The sequence below is a fragment of the Tupaia chinensis genome, unplaced genomic scaffold, assembly GCF_000334495.1.
Source record: "Tupaia chinensis unplaced genomic scaffold, TupChi_1.0 Scaffold000235_1, whole genome shotgun sequence".
NCBI classification, from domain to species: Eukaryota; Metazoa; Chordata; class Mammalia; order Scandentia; family Tupaiidae; genus Tupaia; species Tupaia belangeri.
This window is the reverse complement of record NW_006159713.1, coordinates 771059-789944: the sequence shown is the minus strand read 5'-3', so window position 1 is coordinate 789944 and position 18886 is coordinate 771059.

Below are 18886 nucleotides of genomic sequence, written 5' to 3'. Positions count from 1 at the left end.
GAAAAAAAACCTTTTTTTTTTTTTTTTTTTTTTTTTTTTTTTTAATGTTTTCTTTGCCAGAGGGCACATGCACTTGCTAGAAAGACAGTGAGAGAGAAAAACCCCAGTAGGGTGTGGTCATGGCACAAATCCCTTCTCTTCCACTTCTCCATCCTGTTGGAATTTGGGGCACATATATGCATGTGCCCAGCATAACACCAGGGCTAGGATTCAAGCCAGGCAGTCAGTTAAGTGGGATTATAACTCCCTCAACCACCAGGCCATGGAGCCAGTCCCAAGACCCTCTATTCTGATTGTTTTACAGATGAGAAAATGGAGGCACAGAGAGAAGGCAGCTGGTCAGAGTTGCACAGCAAGTGGTCCAAATCCCAAACAAAAACCCTCTCCTAAAGTTCCAGCAAGTTTTCTCTGATACCTTCCCCATCATCCAGCCAACAAAAGGCTCACAAATATTCTTGGAAATATCTCAGGGGCTGGAATGAGAGGCTGACCTCCTACAAGTCACCTGGACATCAGGAACTCAGCCCCTCCAGTTACCCCATTTTAAGAAGTAAATGAGAAACCAGCAGTTGGTGTAATGGTTACGACGCTGGACACCCACATAGTGAACCACGGCTGGAGTCTCGGACCTGGTGACTTAAAATTCACACTGGGCACATGTGCGTGCATGCCCAAAATCGCAAGAGGAGAATGGAGGAGAAAGGATAGTGGTATGGCCATCCTTGCATTCTGTCTCTCGGTCTCTCCGGCAAGTCCATATGCCCTATAGTGAAAAAAAACTCTGAAAAATAAATAAATAAAATATGATAAGGAAGTAAACCACAAAAGTAGTGTATAATATCTTCTTAAATTTCAAGGGCTTTATTGAAGAATGATAGGCATACATTAAACTGAATATTTGAAGTACAATGCCTTTCCCAAATAATTGTAACAACATCAAAACTTTCACTGTTTGGGGCATTTTTTTTTCTCCGAATATCTATATTTCTGTCTCAGAGATTATCTTACAGCCTGAGATGCTGGTTCTTTTTTTTAAGATTTAATTTTTCCCCCCACAGAGCCTGTCTGTTCGCCAGAGAGAGATAGAGAGACAGTGCGAGGGAAAGTGAGACATCACTACCCCAGGGGGGTGGCCATACCACAATCTCTTCTCTCTTCTCCTCCTGAGATTTTAGGCACAAACTCATGTGTACCCAGTGTGAGTTTCAAACTGCCAGGTCCAGGACTCAAACCACGGTTGACCATGTGGGAGTTCAGCACCTCAACCACTATGCCACCTGCTGGCCACATGATGCTGGGTTTTTTCCTCTTTGTTGAGACCCCACACATTTTCCATTAACCATTCCCTTGATGGGTTCAGGCTGGATGTTACTAGATTTCCTCCTTATTGTACAACCATTATGGGCAGGAATGTTCTCTCCTGCTGCAGAAGAAACTGTTCAAACTGGGGCTGGCAGGTGGTGTGGTGGTTGAGGTGCTGACAGTTGACTGTAGTTCAAGTCCCAGACCTGGTGGCTTGCTGTCTCACTTTCTTTCTCTCTCCCTCTGGTCAAATTTGTAAATAATAATAAAATTAAATAATTCTTTTTTAAAGAAAGAAAGAAAGAAAAAGAAAAAAGAAAGAGAGAAAGAAGAAAGAAAGAAAGAAAGAAAGAAAGAAAGAAAGAAAGAAAGAAAGAAAGAAAGAGAGGAAGAAAGAAACTGTTCATACTCATTCATGGAATGCCAGAGTCTCCAAGTTTCTGGAATCCACTCTGGGCTCACAACTCCCCTCTTCCCACAACACCTGACAAATACTGTGTCCTGCACCCAGCCCTCCAACTTGCTCAGCAAGGCCCGGGTTTGCCCTCAGGTTGGATCCCAGGCGTGGGCCTCCGAGTCATCAGGTGGAAATACTTCCTGGGCTATACTCAGCAACTGCCAGACCTGGAGGCCTGCCCAAGCAGATGCTGACCCTAGAGAGCACCCCGTGGTGCTGCTGAAGCTGCCCATTCCTGTTAACCTCAGAAGCAGGTGCAATCTCTGAGCATTTACTGCCTGCCAAGCCCCTCCCAGTTGATTCGCATAATCCTATATCCTCCTCTCAAGATCTTTCAAAGTTGGTATCACCAGCCTCTGGAGGCACATACACATGCCTGGCATGTTTTTCAAGCTCCCAGGGCTAGGATTTGAACCATAGTCTGCCATATGGCATCTGACTTCTTTATCAGTAGGCTATAGGGCTGGCCTGTTGCGTTTTATTTATATATATATATTCCCTTTGGTGAGTCCCTGTCTCAGATGCCAGCAGTGACCAGCTCAAATTCTTGGAACTCAGCATTCCAGAATATGCCACTGCCTTCCGCTACAAGATTGTATGTCCTGAGGGTTTTCCATCCACCAGTGATGGGGCAGACTGAAAGTTCCCAGGAGTAGGTGTCACTGGACGTAGTCTTCAACCAGCATCAGATGAGATTTGGTGGATAAACGCCTCGGCTCCTTCGCCTCTCTGGTGGGCTAACGCTGAGGTGAGTTCTATGCTCTCTCCCAAGACTGAGCTCCAGTTGCCCAGAGTGGTGTCCTGCTCATTAATGTTCCCTATTAGCCCTGGGTCACCCCACTACCTCTTCCTAGCATTTTTTTTTATGATCGCCATTTTTCTTTTCTGTAAGTCCTGCTCCCTGTGGGTTGTAGGAAAGATGAAACTGTTGTATAGTGCTTTCCTTTGCAGCCCAATCTGAGATAAGAGAGCCTGTGAAATGTGTTCCCCGGTCACTGGTAATAGTTATTAACATACATTACTTGCAAGCATTGCAGATCCCGTATAGTCAAGGTTCAATTTGCTTTTCAACAAGGGAAAGTTTGCAAGAGGCCACTCAGTGTCGACACTTATGAAAACTTAGCATGGGACCAGCAGTTAGCATAATGGCTATGTCGCTGAACTCCCATGTAGCCGACCACGGTTTGAGTGCCAAACCCGGTGGCTTAAACTCATACCAGGAGCGTGTGCGTGCGTGCCCAAGATCCCAAGAGAAGAATGGAGGAGAAGGGATTGTGACATGGCCATCCCCCCTGGGGAGTGATTTCTCCCCTTCTGTCTCTCTGTCTTTCTGGCGAGCGCACACGCCCTATAGCAAAAACCTCTCTAAAAAAAGTTATCACTATCCCTTACTCTTAGGAAATGGGCCAGAGTAATCTATTTGCCACGTGTCAGGGGCTCTCTTCTCTTTCTATACTGGTGGTTCCTGATACTTGCTGAGATTTGGCCCACCAATAGACAGCGCAGTTTTGTATTGCCTTTTCTCTGTCTTGTTTGAATAGGAAGGCCAGATTGTTGCACCAGCTTCTAAGGAGTATGTATACTCTACGACCTTCCTTTTGATATAGCCAATGTGTTATACTTGCTTCTTCAGAAGTGCCAATTGACCAGACTTGAGCAGGATATCTACTTCTATATTTCCACTAGGCGATGAGAGTAGGTTAACTACTGCATAGGGTACCGGGACTTTAGCCACACTTGGTTGCTGCAGTCGATCCCAAATACCTGCCCGTAATTCTGCCCCATACAATGGCCTTCCATTTATGGGCTACTGATCCTCATCCCATGGGGTTATCCTCAGTGTCAACCCTCTTAGGACTTCCCAGAAATTAGTACCAGAGTTACTGGTGTGACTTCTTCACAACAATCACCGGACAGCTCATAGCTTTACCCATTGGCTACTGGGTCCTGTTCCGGATTCCACCCACGTGGTATCGGTGTCCACTTGAACAGTCACGGTAGTCCACCTGGGTGGTGTTACTACACTGATGCCATCTGTGTGCCAAGCATCCTCTGAAGATGTTTCTGTCTCTTTCCTGCACCTGATGAGGGTTCTTTGGTGGCACCATTGGGACTGACTTTTTAAATCTGCAGTGTATCTTTCGGGGCCCCGTAGGGCCTGTTGCTCAATAGACAAGAGGGCTGGATGTGAGGTGTGCTCTCTGTTACAGACATGCAGGCCACCTGCCAGAGGACGGTTTCATGCTGTGGCTGCTGCGGGCCCAGCAAACGGGCCATCAACCCAAGCTGTCTTAGTCCATTTTTGCATTGCTAACAGAAATACCAGAACAGGGTGATTTACACAGAAATAGGGGTTTATGGACTCATAATTTTGGCAGTCGAAAAGTCCAAAGGCACAGGCCTGAGCCAATAATGTGGCTATTGGCAGCACAGAAGATAGTGGGCGCATGCAGATAAAGAGTGAGCTACAGCCCTCTCTCTCTTTCAGTGCAGCCAGCTCTCGGGAGAACTAAACCCTTCTCATGAGAGCTAGAGCGCATAGGGTCTCACACGATATCATTCCTCTGCCCACCAGAGTGATGCTTCCATGATGCAATCTCTGTGATCCAATCACCACTCACTCAGCCTCCCTATTTGGGGGAGTCAAACCGTAATACCACCCTTAATAGGATAAGTTGCTCTTTACTTATCTTTAGTTGGAGCCTCTGTTTGTAAGAGGGCCTGGTACTCTACAAGGAACTGTTTTGCTAATAGAGTATAATAGCATTACTAAACCACGCCCTCTTCCCTGCTTTTGAGCAGTTGTGATTAGAAGCCAATCAATGAGCATTTGTTAGTTATCTTTCCTCTTGCAGAGAGCCAACCCATGCCTTTCTCAGTCACAGGGACATCTCTTTCTAATAGTCTCCTGGGGGTGACCATTTGCAGGGCTTGGGATGTCCTCACTAAGTCTTTTGTCTGAGTAAATATGTTTTCTCTTTTGTGGCCCAGTCCCAGAGTTCTCCCTTTTTTATCAGACAGTGTAATGGCCTGGGACATTGGGCCAAGTGGGAAATAAAAGGTTCTCTAATTTAACAGACCTTCCGAGGTTTGTTCATTCTTTAATTGTCTGGGACTGTGGGTGTGCCTATGTCTTGTCAGTCATGGCTGTTGGCAGAACCCAAGCCTTTTTTTCTTTAATTTTTTATTTATTTTTAGAACCTGTTGTAGAGTGAAAATGAATAAATGACCACCAAAGCCAGCTTAAGTTTAAAGGGAGTCTTTATTAGCTGGTCAGTGACTACAGCCTGAGGCTCAGAGGCTGAGAGTCAGAACTGCAGCGCCAGCCAAAGTTTGGGGTAGCCTCTTATAGGGGTCAGTTGCCAGGTGTGCAGGATTCCCATGCGAAAGCAGTTACAGAAGCTGAGTCAAGCAGGTTAATTATTTCTAAGGAGAGTGGGGTTTCCATGCAACCAGTTACATTGCTGAACAAAGGGGTTTTGGGCTAGTTAGCAAAGACAGTAGCAGGTACAGGATGTCGCCCCCGATGCGGTTTTAGCACTAGCTGTTTTCTCATAGGAAGAGCAAGCAGGAATACAGAAGCAGACAGCCATGTTAGGGGAAGAGTACAAAATGGACAAACATCTGCTCATGTGCAAAATCCAATATGTGACCTTCCACAAACCCAGGTCTTACCTGACCAGATCACGTCCAGGAATCTTATGGTGCCCTTGGTCCCTGGATTTTCTGTAGAATGACAGCCCATCTGCCAGATTACAGAAGCTCTAGAAATTGTGGATAGCTTAAAGGAACGGTTTTTCTTTTCTTTCTCAATGCAGATCACTTCTGTAATCTTGAAATATGTGGCTCTTTGGGGATTGTCAACAACCACCCAAGCAACCATTTCTGCAGTGGATACTACTCCAGGTCAGTTCTGAACACAAACTGGAGGTCAACTCAAATCCGAGAGGTTGAGGGCAGTCCCCATGACTACACCCCCCACCCCTGTGTTTATCTGTGCTTCTGACTGGTTGGCTGTAAATTGGAGTTCCCTTCCCCTTTCAGGTTTGATTAGTTTACTAATGTGGAGAAATGCTGACTTTCGCCAGTTTAATGTAAAGATGATTACAAAGGACGCACATGATGAAATGCATAGGGCAAGGCATGTGGGAAAGGGTGCAGAGCTTCCGTGCCCTGTCTGAGCATGGTCTCTTCCAGGGACTTTGGTGTGTTCAGATATCCAGAAGCTCTCAGAATCTGTCCTTTTGGGTCTTTATGGAGACTCCATTGCATAGGTATGAAATGCTATGTGTGTGTGTGTGTGTGTGTGTGTGTGTGTGTGTGTGTGTTTTCAGAGCCTTGGTCTCTCTGTGCCACATTCCTACCTCCCAAGAATGGCGCAGGACCACTGTGGAATGAGGGTGTTAATGTCTTCATTACTAATTCTATGGCCTGCTTGAAGGAGCTTCAGGAATCTAGAACAAAAGGCCAGATAATTATGAACCAGGGAACCAGCAGATGGCATAATGGTTACATTGCTGGATAACCATGGTTCGAGTCCTGGCCTTGGCAGCTTAAAACTCATACTGGGCAGGTGCATGCATGCCCAAAATCCCAAGAGAAGAATGGAGTAGAAGGGATTGCGATGTGGCCTTTTCTCCTGGAGGGGTTCTCATTTTCTGTCTCTCTGTCTCTCTCTGTCCCTCTAGCAAGTGCATTCGCCCTCTAGCAAAAATCTCTCTAAGAAAAAATTATGAGTCAGGAACTAGAGATGAAAAAACTGTACCTGTGTGTGTGTGTGCATGTGTGTGTATGTGTATAAGACTTCAAAAAGTTGGTGGGATATGGAATTAAAGTATAAGTTTATTTCGGTGCAAAAAATGTTTTGAAATCCATGCATAGTTTTTTGTAATCCACATATTCTATTAATTTTTAAAGCCTCCCCCCACCATGTATCATAATATCACAGGCCTTCCTTAGGTTTTCAAACATGGATACCTTATACCAAAAGGATATTCAACTCAAACTAGGCTGGCATATTGCTAGAATCCTATTCAGTCACTAAAAATTAGTCCAGTCCACCACAATATTATATGAAAATGTCTCCCAGGGTGTGCCCGCTCAGGTTTGCCAGCTTCATTCAGCCCTTGCCGGGCTTCAGAAACAAGAGTGGTCTCTGCAAACTTAGAGCTTCACACTTTCAGACATCTGGTGTGATTGAGCTAAGTGATGATTTGATTTTCTCGCTCTGAGCCTCTCTTGAGATATTGATATTATGTTGGGTTTCTCTCATCTCATAACCCATTTATTCATTCCCTTATCCTTAGCTATTCCTATTCCTCTTCCTTCTCTTCATTTATCTTTTTTAGTTTGTTTGTTTTAAATTGTTCCAAAGGTCACATGTGCTCACAGGAGGCAGACAGGGGTTAGGGAGGTGGAGTGAGAAACTACTCCCCGTAGTGTATGATCACATCACAATCCCTTCTTCATCTCTCCCTCGTTTTTGGATTTTGAGACATGAACACATGTGTCCAGTGTGTTTTGCAAGGTTCTGGATTTAGGACTTGAACCACACAGTCAGTAATATGCGATCCAACCACCTTAACCACCATGCCGCAGGCTGGCCTTCTTTGCATTTATACCCAAGCATTTCCAACTAGGAAGGGACGTTAGGACTGACCGCTGTATTGGCAGCAGCCCTGGCCTAGCAAGTGCCTGCCCCTCAGGCTACTCCCTTTCAGACAGGGTGAGGTTGCATAGGTGCAGAGCAAGCAAGCGGGCGTCTTCATCACCAAGCAATAGAGCTGCATTCACTGCTAACCCTGAGTTTTCCAGGTGAGGTAAAGCATAACCCACTTCTTAGGCCCTAAGAAATTCTGACATATGGTTTCTTAGGAATCCCTACTGCCATTCCTACTCCCACCACTTGTAGTTACAGCCCTTGTCCTGTCACTACTGTATCAGGAATGGGGCGGTGGGGAGTGGATAGTGAGATGATGTAAAAAGAAAGTATACCAGCATCCTTCTCTACCGCTTCTTCCCCAGATCTACCGGAAAAATGAGACTATCAAGTGGGGACATTTGTTTAGTCCCACACATGCTGAGTGCTGAGTGTGAGCCTACACCATTTTTTTTTTATAAGAGGTGTTTGCCTTAGGGCACGTGTGCTTATTGTGGGAGAGACAGACAGAGGGACAGAGTGAGAGGGGAAGTGAGAAATCACCCCTTAGGGCGGATGACCATGCTGCAATCCCTTCTCCTCCATTCCTCTCCCAGGATCTTGGGCACGCACACATGCACACATGCCTGGCATAATTTTCAAGTCACTAGGTCAGGACTTGAACTGTGGTCGGTCATGTGGGGGTCCAGCGACATAACCACTATGCCATCTGCTGGCCCCTGGGCATGCATCCTTGAAGGCATGTCAGTCAGCCCTTTGTGCTTTTATCTCCCTCTGCTTTAGACAAACAATGTTTTCTGTATGTTTGCTTGTTTCAAGTTTTTTTGGGTTTTGTTTGTTTGTTTTGCCACAGGGTGTGTGTTCACACACGAGAGAGACAAAGAGAGAGACAAAGAGGGAAAATGAGAAATCATCCCTCATGTTGCAATTCCTTTTCCTCTATTTTCTTGGGATTTAGGACTTGAATGCATGATTTTCAGGCTGTAGGGTCCGGGACTTGAATGGCGGAGTCAGCTACATGGGATCCAGCGCCATGCCACTTGCTGGCCCTAGACCACCAATTGCCTATTCCACTTCCTTCTCAAGCTACCTCCCTGAGGATACTATCTTTCTGCCCACTGTTGGACATTATGGGCTATAAGCTCGTGTTCCTTTGTCTGAAGAAATGGCAATCTGCCATCCAAATCTGCCCAGTACCTTCTGTTCCAGCCCTTCCGTAGCATAAACATTCTCTATCAAGTAAACAAAGCCCAGTCCAGAGAGCATGTCTATTAAATTCAAGACCCCTGCGAAGCTCCCTCAGAACTGCTAGCAGACATCCTGTTTTCCAGCTTTGTTCAGGGCCTTCCCCTCAGCAGTCTCTCTCTCCTGCTGGCAGACTGGACAGTTCTTTTGGTATTGAGTGCCTGAGAGTGTGCAAAATCACATGTCTAGATTCAGCGCATCTCTGCATTGCTGCTGTCCCCATATCCTTCCTTTCCATGGACCCCAGGAGCCACATTAAGTGAGCACAGTGGAATATCTGCTTATCAATTCCTGGTACCCTCCAAGTCTGGGAGTTTTTCTCATGAGCATCAGACTATCCTATTCTAAGGCACTCCCCAAGTGTCCATAGTTGTGTCCCACGTGGGCATCCCTACAACAAGCCAAGTTTCTATCGCCTTCTGCCTGACAATGTGGCCACTGCTCACAAAAACCCAAACATGGACTTTACCACAGCTCCATTCTTCCATCACTGCTAGGGAAACAGCATGCAAGCCCCCTGCCATGCTGATGTGTATTTACCCTTCTCGGATCAGAGCCACATCCCTCCAGACAGGGATGTTGACCGGTCACCTTGCAACTGCCGTCTGCAACCCCTGCAGCCCTTTGTTGGTCAGGTGAAAACTATTTTCAGGACCCTGTCTAATCGAGCAGCTCCTCACACAGCTCCTGAGTCAGTCTTGGGAGAAGAGAGGCTCTGTTGCTCAGGAATACCTCCTCCTTGCACTCCTAGATAGCACAATCCTGTATAGACCACTTCTATTTCTTTTTCTTTTTTAATTATTTATTTAATTTTATTTCTTCATTCATTTATTTGACCAGAGAGAGAGAGGAAGTGAGAAAGCAAGCCACCAGGTCTGGGACTCAAATCAGGGTCAGCCATAGAGGAGTGTCCAGTGCCCTAACCACCACACCACCTGCTGGTCCCAAACCACTTTTCTTTCTCTTTTTCTTTTTTCTTTTTCTATTTTTTTTTTTTTTTGAGAGGCTTTTTTTCTATAGGGCGCATGCGCTCGCCAGACAGACAGACAGAGACAGACAGAAAGTGAGAAATCACGCCCCAGGGGGGATGGTCACGCTGCAATCCCTTCTCCTCCATTCTCCTCTCGGGATCCTGGGCACGCACGCACACGCGCCCGGCGTGAGTTCGGATCCGGGACGCGAACTGCAGTCGACTACATGGGAGTCCAGCGACATAGCCATTACACTAACTGCTGGTTCCCACCACTTTTATTTCTTTATAAAACTCTTCTGGATACATTCGTAGCTTCCATGAATGACCCATAGTAAAGAAGTAAATGCCCCTCAAGTGGAATTCTGTAGCCCAAAGTCCCAGTAGCAGGGAGGCCCTCAGCCCCAGAGAACCATCCACAAAGGACTATCAAATGGAGAATTTGCTGCTACTAGGCTCCAGCCTCTACTCTTCACTCTGTGGGCTTTGACGGTCTTACTGGTTCCCATTTGGCATCTCAAATTAATATTGCTAGAAGGATGAATTTCCATGCCTTTTGTTGTACGTATTAAGTAGGGGAAGTATTCCCAGCCAGATATAACATCCATTCCCAGAAAACATTCAGGTAAAGGAGACAAAACTTCTGTACATAATGCCTGTTCAAACATTCCAACTTCCCTAATCCTATCAACCCTTACATTTTTATGTTCTTTCAGTCTAGTTGTAGTCTGAGCCAGGGCTTCGTCAATGGGTCTTAGCACCACAGTGCGTAGGGCTCCCACATCAAGGAGTCTCAGGAATTTCTCTTTACCACCTCCTAACCATTTTACCCTCTTAGGCAAAAGCCCTTGGGTCCCCAGTAAGGAGCTGAGCCAAGAGACCTTTGCCCTTTTGCGGAGCTTTAATTATCTACCTTACTACTACCCCAGGTAATTTTAGATCAGATTTCTCCTCCTAACATTTGCCCTCTAACTTTTAAAATTTTTCCCAACTGGAGTAAAAGCACCAATTTTGTTTGGAGTACTTTGATGTTGAGGGATCAACTGGGCTCTTTTTGGACCATCCAACCTTCAGTAGGGTTGTATTAAATAAAATCTTTGTTTGGGGGCCAGCAGTTGGCATGGTGGTTAAGGACACTGGACTCCCACTTGGACAACCATGGTTGAAGTTGTAGCCCTGGTGGGTTGCTTTCTAACTTTCCCTCCCTCTCTCGCTCTGTTTCTTTCTGGTCAAATTAAAAATAAATAAATAGAGTTAAATAAAAGAATTTCTTTAAAAATGTTTTGTTTTAACTTCACCCGTTTTCATTTTATTCAACCCATTTTTTTAAAGAGATTTTTGCTATAGGGTGCATATGTTCACTGGAGAAACAGAGAGAGACAGACAGAAAGCGAAAAATCACTCCTCCCCCCCACCAGAGCAGATGGTCATGCTGCAATTCCTTCTCTTCCATTCTCCTCTCAGTATTTTGGTCATGTACACACACGTGTCCAGCATGAATTTCAAGATGCCAGGTCTGGGACTAGAACCATGGTTGGCCATGTGGGAGTGCAAAGCCTTAACTACTATGCTACCTACTGGCCCCCATTCCCTTTCTTAATAAGCACATGTCACTGTAAAATTAAGATGGAGTCATAATAAATCAAAATAAATGTGGTTTATTTGAGCCATGGCTTAGGTCAAGTCACCCAATTGAATAGACTGATGTCCAGAAATGCCCTCATTGAAAAGGCAGCTGAAAAGACTGGCTTATATAAAGAAGGCAAGAAAAGGGAAAGTTACAAGTTGTTTGTCAAGAGTTTACCTTGGTCCATTTAAAACAATGCAGGCAACTGGGGATCACACTCTAAATCTATAATCCTTTGCAGCATCAGCTTATTTATTGTAAACTAAAGCATCCCTTTTGGGCGATATCCCTGGTGGGTGTGGAGTCAAACCAAAGTCTCAGGTTCATGCTGTGTTCAGGTCTTCAAAACTCTACACAGACCTTATATTCCACAGACTGCCTTGAACTGCTTTTCCTTCTCACATCTAAAGATTCCCACTCTGCTGGAATGAATCCCATGACTCTTCCCTTCCTTTTTCTCTTAGCTTCACCCCATCAATACTCTCTTTATGAACCTTATTTGTTTTGTTTGTTTGTTTTTGTTTTTTACAGAGAAATTTTTGCTATAGGGCAAGTGCACTCACTGGAAAGACGCACAGAGAGAGAGACAGAAAGCCAGAAGTCACCCCACAGGGGGATGACCATACCACAGTCCCTTCTCCTCCATTTTCCTCTCGGGATTTGGGGCACACACACACATTCACACACACACACACACACACACCCATGCCCGGCGTGATTTTCAAGCTGTAGGGTCCAGGACTCGAACCCTGGTCAACCACATGGGAGTCCAGCAACATAACCATTATGCCATCTGCTGATCCCTATGTATCTTATTTTTTAATAATCATTCATCAATTTCCACATTCCTCGGGGGAGTCCTTTGACTCTCCTCTCTGTCTTTTGCTATTCTCTTGTGTTAACCTTCTGTTTTTGTTAGCATGTGTAAGATCCAAGAGGGGATATTTAGCAAATGATTGTAGAAAAGGCTTCTCTGACTATAGTTCACTTTTGCCCATGTAAGGTCATAAGGGGCATCTACAGAAGGGGGACCCTTATGGCTTCACCATTAGCTGAGTTATGGACTTACTCAGCTGGTGAGCTCCTGTCAGATAGCCAGTCCCACGTGGCTTACATATGAAGCATGTCAGTGGCTTTATCTGGAGTGTTCTACTTGGCATTTATATATGGAGTCAGGCAGTCTTCTTTCTCAGGCCATTTTTCTCTCTTGTTCTCTGAAGGTATCCTTTTTCATCTCTGCGTGTAAGAACATGTGTTATTTTTCTTTGTGTGCCTGGCTTCATTTACTTAAGTTTTCCAGGCTCACCTATGTTACCTTAAATGACAGGATTTCTTTTTTCTTTATTCCTTGGTTTTTTCTTTCTTTTTTCTTTTAAGGTTTTTGCCATAGGGCTCATGTGCTCACCGAAGAGGAGAGAGACAGAGAGAGATAGTGAGAGGGAAAGTGAGAAATCACCCCCCAGGGAGATGGTAATGCCAGAATTCCTTCTTCTCCATTCTCTTCCTGGGATTTTGGGTGCGAACACACACGTGCCTGGCGTGATTTTCAAGTCACCCTGTCTGGGACTCGAACTATAGTCAGCCATGTGAAAGTCCAGAATCTTATCCACTATACCACCTGCTGGTCCCACAGAATTTCTTTTTTAATGGCTAAATAGTACTTCATTGAATATTCATATATACTACACTTTCTTTATCTAATCATCTGTTGATGGACACTTAAGTTAATTCCATATCTTAGCTATTGTGAATAGTGCTACATTAAGCATGGTGGGGGCAGTTTTTTTTAGCTTATTTTCTTTCCTATAGATACATATTAGGCTGTCAGGAAAGTCATGATGTATTTTTCTATTTCTTTATGTAAAATTGCATTATGACGTTCCCAATGACTCTATACCCGGTAGTGGGATCGCTGGATCATAGAGCAGTTCCATTTTTAATTTTTTGAGGACTCTCTAACTATTTTTCATAATAGCTGTACGAATATATATTCCTACAAACAATATGAAAGAGTTTCCACTTTCTCAGCATCCTCATTGGCATTCATAGTTTTGTCTTTTTGATAGCCATGCTGAAGTGAAATAATGTCTTGTCATGGTTTTGATTTGCATTTTCCTAATGATTAGTGATATTGAGCATTTTTTTCAGATACTTTTTAGCTGTTGCCTTCTCTCGAGACCTGTTTATTCAGGTGATTATTTCATTTCAAAAATCAGGTTATTTGTTTCCTTGCTGCTGAAATATTCAAGTTTCTTGTAGATTCTAGCTATTAATCTTTCTTGGATGTATAATTTGAAATGCACTCTCCCAGTCTGTGGGTTGTCTTTTTACGTTATTGATTGTTTCCTTTGCTCTGCAAAAATGATCAGTTTGATATAATCCCATATGTCTATTTTTGGCTTCATAGGGCGTGATTTTGAGGTTTTATTCAGAAACTCTTTGCCTATACCAGTGTCATGAAATGTATGGAGATGAAGTTTATCCTGAAATGAGATTACTTTTTAAAAATAAGTATGTGAGTGTATGTGCGTATTAATACATAAATAAAAGGTGGAGCACTAAGAGGAAGAGGGGGAGACTGGCCAGCCTGCTTATCTGCTTACCAGTTGATTATATGACTGACTGCCATGAGACATTCTTTCTCAAGATAATTTCAGGTTTATAGCCTCCCTTAGGCTGATCACAAATCTGCTGAACAGATTTCCATCACTACCAATAAACTGCTTCAGACAGCTTCTGCTAATGGACTTTTACACAATCTTGTCTCTCCTTCCCGCATTGCATTAAGCGCCTTCTCAGTTATCTTTGCCCAATGTAAACTCTTTTAGAACAACTTACATGTATTATAAGCCTTTTACTAATATAAAAGACCCTACCTAGCTTTTTCGGGGTGGGTAGGCATGTTTTTCATTTCCATCTAGCCATAGTGATGGTGGGTCTGACTATATGCCCCAGGACTGAACCTTATTTAATGCTAGCTCTGTAAAACCAGTAAATGCCCCTTTCCTTAAAAGTTTTACGTTACTCTTTTTTGGTTCAACAAGTATTTATCCTGTGCTTTCTACTAATAGCTTCATAGGTTTAGGACCTATTTATAAGTCTTTAATCCACTTTGAGTGGAATTTTTTATGTGGTGAGAGACAGAGGTCTAGTTTTATTCTTTGGCATATGGATGTCCAGTTTTCCCTGCATCCTTTATTAAAGAAAGACTGTCTTTTCTCTGGGACCAGCAGTTAGCATAATGGCTATGTCACTGGACTCCCATGTAGTCGACCGTGGTTCGAGTCCCAGACCTGGTGGCTTAAACTCACGCCGGGCTCATGTGTGTGTGTGCCCAAGATCCCGAGAGGAGAATGGAGGAGAAGGGATTGTGGCATGACCATCCCTCCTGGGGGGGTGATTTCTTACTTTCTGTCTCTATGTCTCTCTCTGTCTTTCTGGTGAGTGCACATGCCCTATAGCAAAAACCTCTCAAAAAGAAAGAAAGAAAGAAAGAAAAAGAAAAGAAAGACTGTCTCTTCTCAATGGATGTTCTTAGAACCTTCGTTGAAAATCAGTTGACTGTATATATGTGAATTAACTTCTGGATTCTCTATTCTGTTCCATTGGTCTATATTTTTTTCTCTCGTATCATGCTATTTTGGTTAATATAGCTTTGTAGCTTTTTTTTTTTTTGGAGAGGTTTTTGCTATACGGCGCGTGCGCTCGCCAGACAGACAGAGACAGACATAGAGACAGAAAGCGAGAAATCACCCCCCACGGGGGATGGCCATGCCACAATCCCTTCTCCTCCATTCTCCTCTCAGGATCTTGGGCACGCACGCACACACGCCCGGCGTGAGTTTTAAGCCACCAGGTTTGGGACGTGAACCGCAGTCGACTACGTGGGAGTCCAGCGACATAGCCATTACGCTAACTGCTGGTTCCCACATTGTAGCATATTTTAAAATCCAGTAATCTGATGAAGGCAGAGAAATCCTCTTTCATCCTTTTGTCTATTCAGGATCTTTTTTGATTTCACACGTTTTATGATTTTTCTGTTTCTGTGAAGAATGTCATTGGTATTTTGATAGGTGTTGCATTGAGTCTGTATATTGCATTCACTAATATGGACATATTAGCAATATTGAGTCTTCTAATTCACAAACACGGGATATCTTTTCATTTTCTTATGTGGCTTCTTCTGTTTATTTTATTTAGTTTATTTTATAGTTTTATTAAAGATCTTTTACTTCATTGGTTAAATTTATTTCTAGGTATTTTATTTTCCTTATAGTTATTGTAAATGGGATTGCTTTTTAAAATTTCTTTTTGTTTTAAAACAGTCATGTAAGTGAAATGGCCTCCAAGTGCCAGCGGAGCTAAAAGACCAATGAATAAGGCAGACAAGTTCAGCTCATCAGTTACAAGTTTATTGGGGCCAGCAGGTGGTGTAGAGGTTAAGGTGCTAGACTCCCACATAGTCGACCATGGTTCAAGTCCCAGACCCAACAACTTGAAACTCATGCTGGGCATGTGTGTATGCATGCCCAAGATCACAAAAGAAGAAATTGCGGGAACCAGCAGTTAGCGTAATGGCTATGTCGCTGGACTCCCACGTAGTCGACCGCGGTTCGCGTCTCGGACCCGGTGGCTTAAATCTCACGCCGGGCGCGTGTGCGTGCGTGCCCAAGATCCCGAGAGGAGAATGGAGGAGAAGGGATTGTGGTGTGACCATCCCCCCTGGGAGGTGATTTCTCGCTTTCTGTCTCTATGTCTCTCTCTGTCTGTCTGGCGAGCGCACGCGCCCTATAGCGAAAACCTCTCAAAAAAATAAATAAATAAATAAATAAAATAAAATAAAATAAAAAAAGAAAAGAAATTGCAGCATGGTCACCCTCCCTAGGGGGGATGTGGTGAAATATTTGAGTCTCTCTGTCTGTCTGGTGAGTGTACAAGCCCTATAGCAAAAATCTCTAAAAGATAATAAGTGAATGAAATAAATTTTAGAAATGTTATAAACTTATTAAAGAAACTTACAGAAAGAAGAGAGGTCAGGGGTGACCACAAGATGGTTAGATCTGTGTCTCTTTTGACCAACGGCTTATGTAACTGATATGAAAAGGGAAGTATAGAGAGGCATTTGAGGAATGTATAGAGCAATTCTGTGTGTCAATTCCATATCTTAACTATGATCTGGTACACCACTTATGGACAAGGGTAATAGCCATGTTCGTTACAAAAGTTTAGGCTACATTCCAGCCTTGGAAATGCAGCCAGGAAACATTTGGGTAAAATGTCAGTCAAAATGGCAGACCATGTTCAAGATGTTAGTTCTGACACACTCCACCCCTCTAATTTGGCTTTTACAATTTTGTGCAACCTCCTCTTCTGCAAATGGTCCCTAAGCCTCTAGAAGGGGACACCTCAAGTGGCATGTTGCATTAATATTTGTTTGCTTGTAGACAGAACTGCAGCAACAGTAAAGATGACGACAAGCCAGAATGTTTATGCAAACAATAAGACAGAATGAACAGTAACTTTTACAGTCTCCTTCCTCAAGAACCAAACCATCAAGTGAGCCATTGTTAGGAAAGATAATTCTAGAATTGACATGGCATTAATCTACTGATGCGGCGTATCTTTGAAAACTAATGTCACATTACTGGATTATCAGGAATATACCACACAATGGTCTGTTTTAATAATGGCACATGTGCCTCCTTGGGCTGCAGTTAAAACATCCAGGGCCAAGACTAGCAGAAGACAACTGTTATATCGCTGGACTCCCGCATAGCTGACTGCAGTTCAGGTCCCAGACCTGGTGGCTTAAACCTTACACCAGGCATGTGTGCATGCATGCCCAAAATCCCAAGAGGAGAATGGAGGAGAAGGGATTGTGGTGTGCCCTCCCCAGGGGAGGGAGGCGGGATTTCTCACTTTCTGTCTCTGTCTCAACGGCGAGCACATCTATTTTGTAAGGTGACTTCGGAGTTAATGAAGGAGATTCTTTGTAGACTGTCATTCAGTGTCCTCTGGGTGTAATCGGTTAAAATTTCCACATGCCAAATTATAACCTTTAGTCCTACAGAGGGAGCAAACGTAGTCACTGAATGGTCACTTCAACAACACCGATCAAGTTCCTTAGCTGATGAAGTGTTCATAATTGGCTGGGTTTTTAAATAATTTTTCTCTGTCTTCCCTCAACCTAGGAGAAGCCTAAAATACATTGAGCCACCATGGCAATAACCAGGGCCACAAATTAGAACCATGGAGCCAGTCTGTGCCATTCAGTGCCACCCTAGAGATACCCAGATGCTGCCTCCAGTCAATAGCAAACCAACTGTGACAGGATCCCACGTCCTATTCTCCCAATCACTGGGGGGAATGGCTCTTTGTTCTCACATAAAGGTGCTATATATGACTAAGATGGTCAGTGGTGGGCATTAATCACATAAAATCATAATGGAATTTACATTTTAATTGAAGACTTGCCAAATGAATAGTTATTTTTGTAGCAGCTTCTGAAAAGGCCTTTTACAATACATCTAGGTTCATCAAAAATGTTGTTAATTGGTCACAAGTAGATATTGTCCTGGATAATACCTAAACTCAGAATGATGCTCTGGTTTTATGGGACCAGCAGGTGGTATAATGATTACATCACTGGACTCCCACGTAGTTGACCACAGTTCAAATCCTGGACCCAGTGGCTTAAAACTCATGCCAGACATGTGTGCATGCATGCCTAAAATCCTGAGAGAGGAGACTGGAGAAGAAGAGATTGCCACATGGCCATCTCCCTCAGGGGGTGATTCTCACTTTCTGTCTTTCTGTCTCTCTGGCGAGCTCATGCCCCTATAACAAAATCTCTCTTAAAAACAAACAAATGAACAAACAGAAAACAATGATGCTCTGGTTCTGTACAACTCGTATGAAAATTTGGCGTTGTTTTCCATCATATTGGAGTTCCCACATTTGGACATACCCACCATGGTAAGCCAGAAGTCAAAGAGTAATATGGAGTTAACTGCAAATCCAGCAGGTATCCTTTTGAGGGCTGTCCACATAGCTTTGGCCCAGTGAAGGAATAAGGCTGATTTTGCACATCAATGAGAGCACAGTAGAAGCAGAAGATAGAGGTGGAAAAACAAATGCTCAGTGGGTCCTTGCCTGGGTCAATTCTCTCCATCCAGAATAATAGTGGTTGCTGCTTCCTTAGCTATTAGTACATCTGCTGACTTAGTAGACCGAATCATGCTAGAGAGGCATACCATATATGCTGCCCAAGAAGCAAACGTTCAGGGGTTATTTGTAATGCAACTGGGTTTGCAAATGACCGCGTTAGCCAACCCATGACTGTGTCAGCCGGCATAGCTTCTCTACTGTCCTACAGATAGATGGAGCATTTAGACTCAGTGTTTGGCAGAAGCAAGGGAGACCACTTTACCTGGTCAGGAAACTTCTCACTCTCTGGCAAGAAATATTCTATGTAACTTGGGGAAAGTTACCATTCCAACCCTTGTTTAATTGTCCCCTCCCTGGATTTAACCGAGGAGCCCTGAATAGCACCTGACGTTTATCCTTTTCTAATTCCAGAAAAAAAAAAAAAAAAAAAAAACATTGAGCCAGACTTTTTATTTTAAA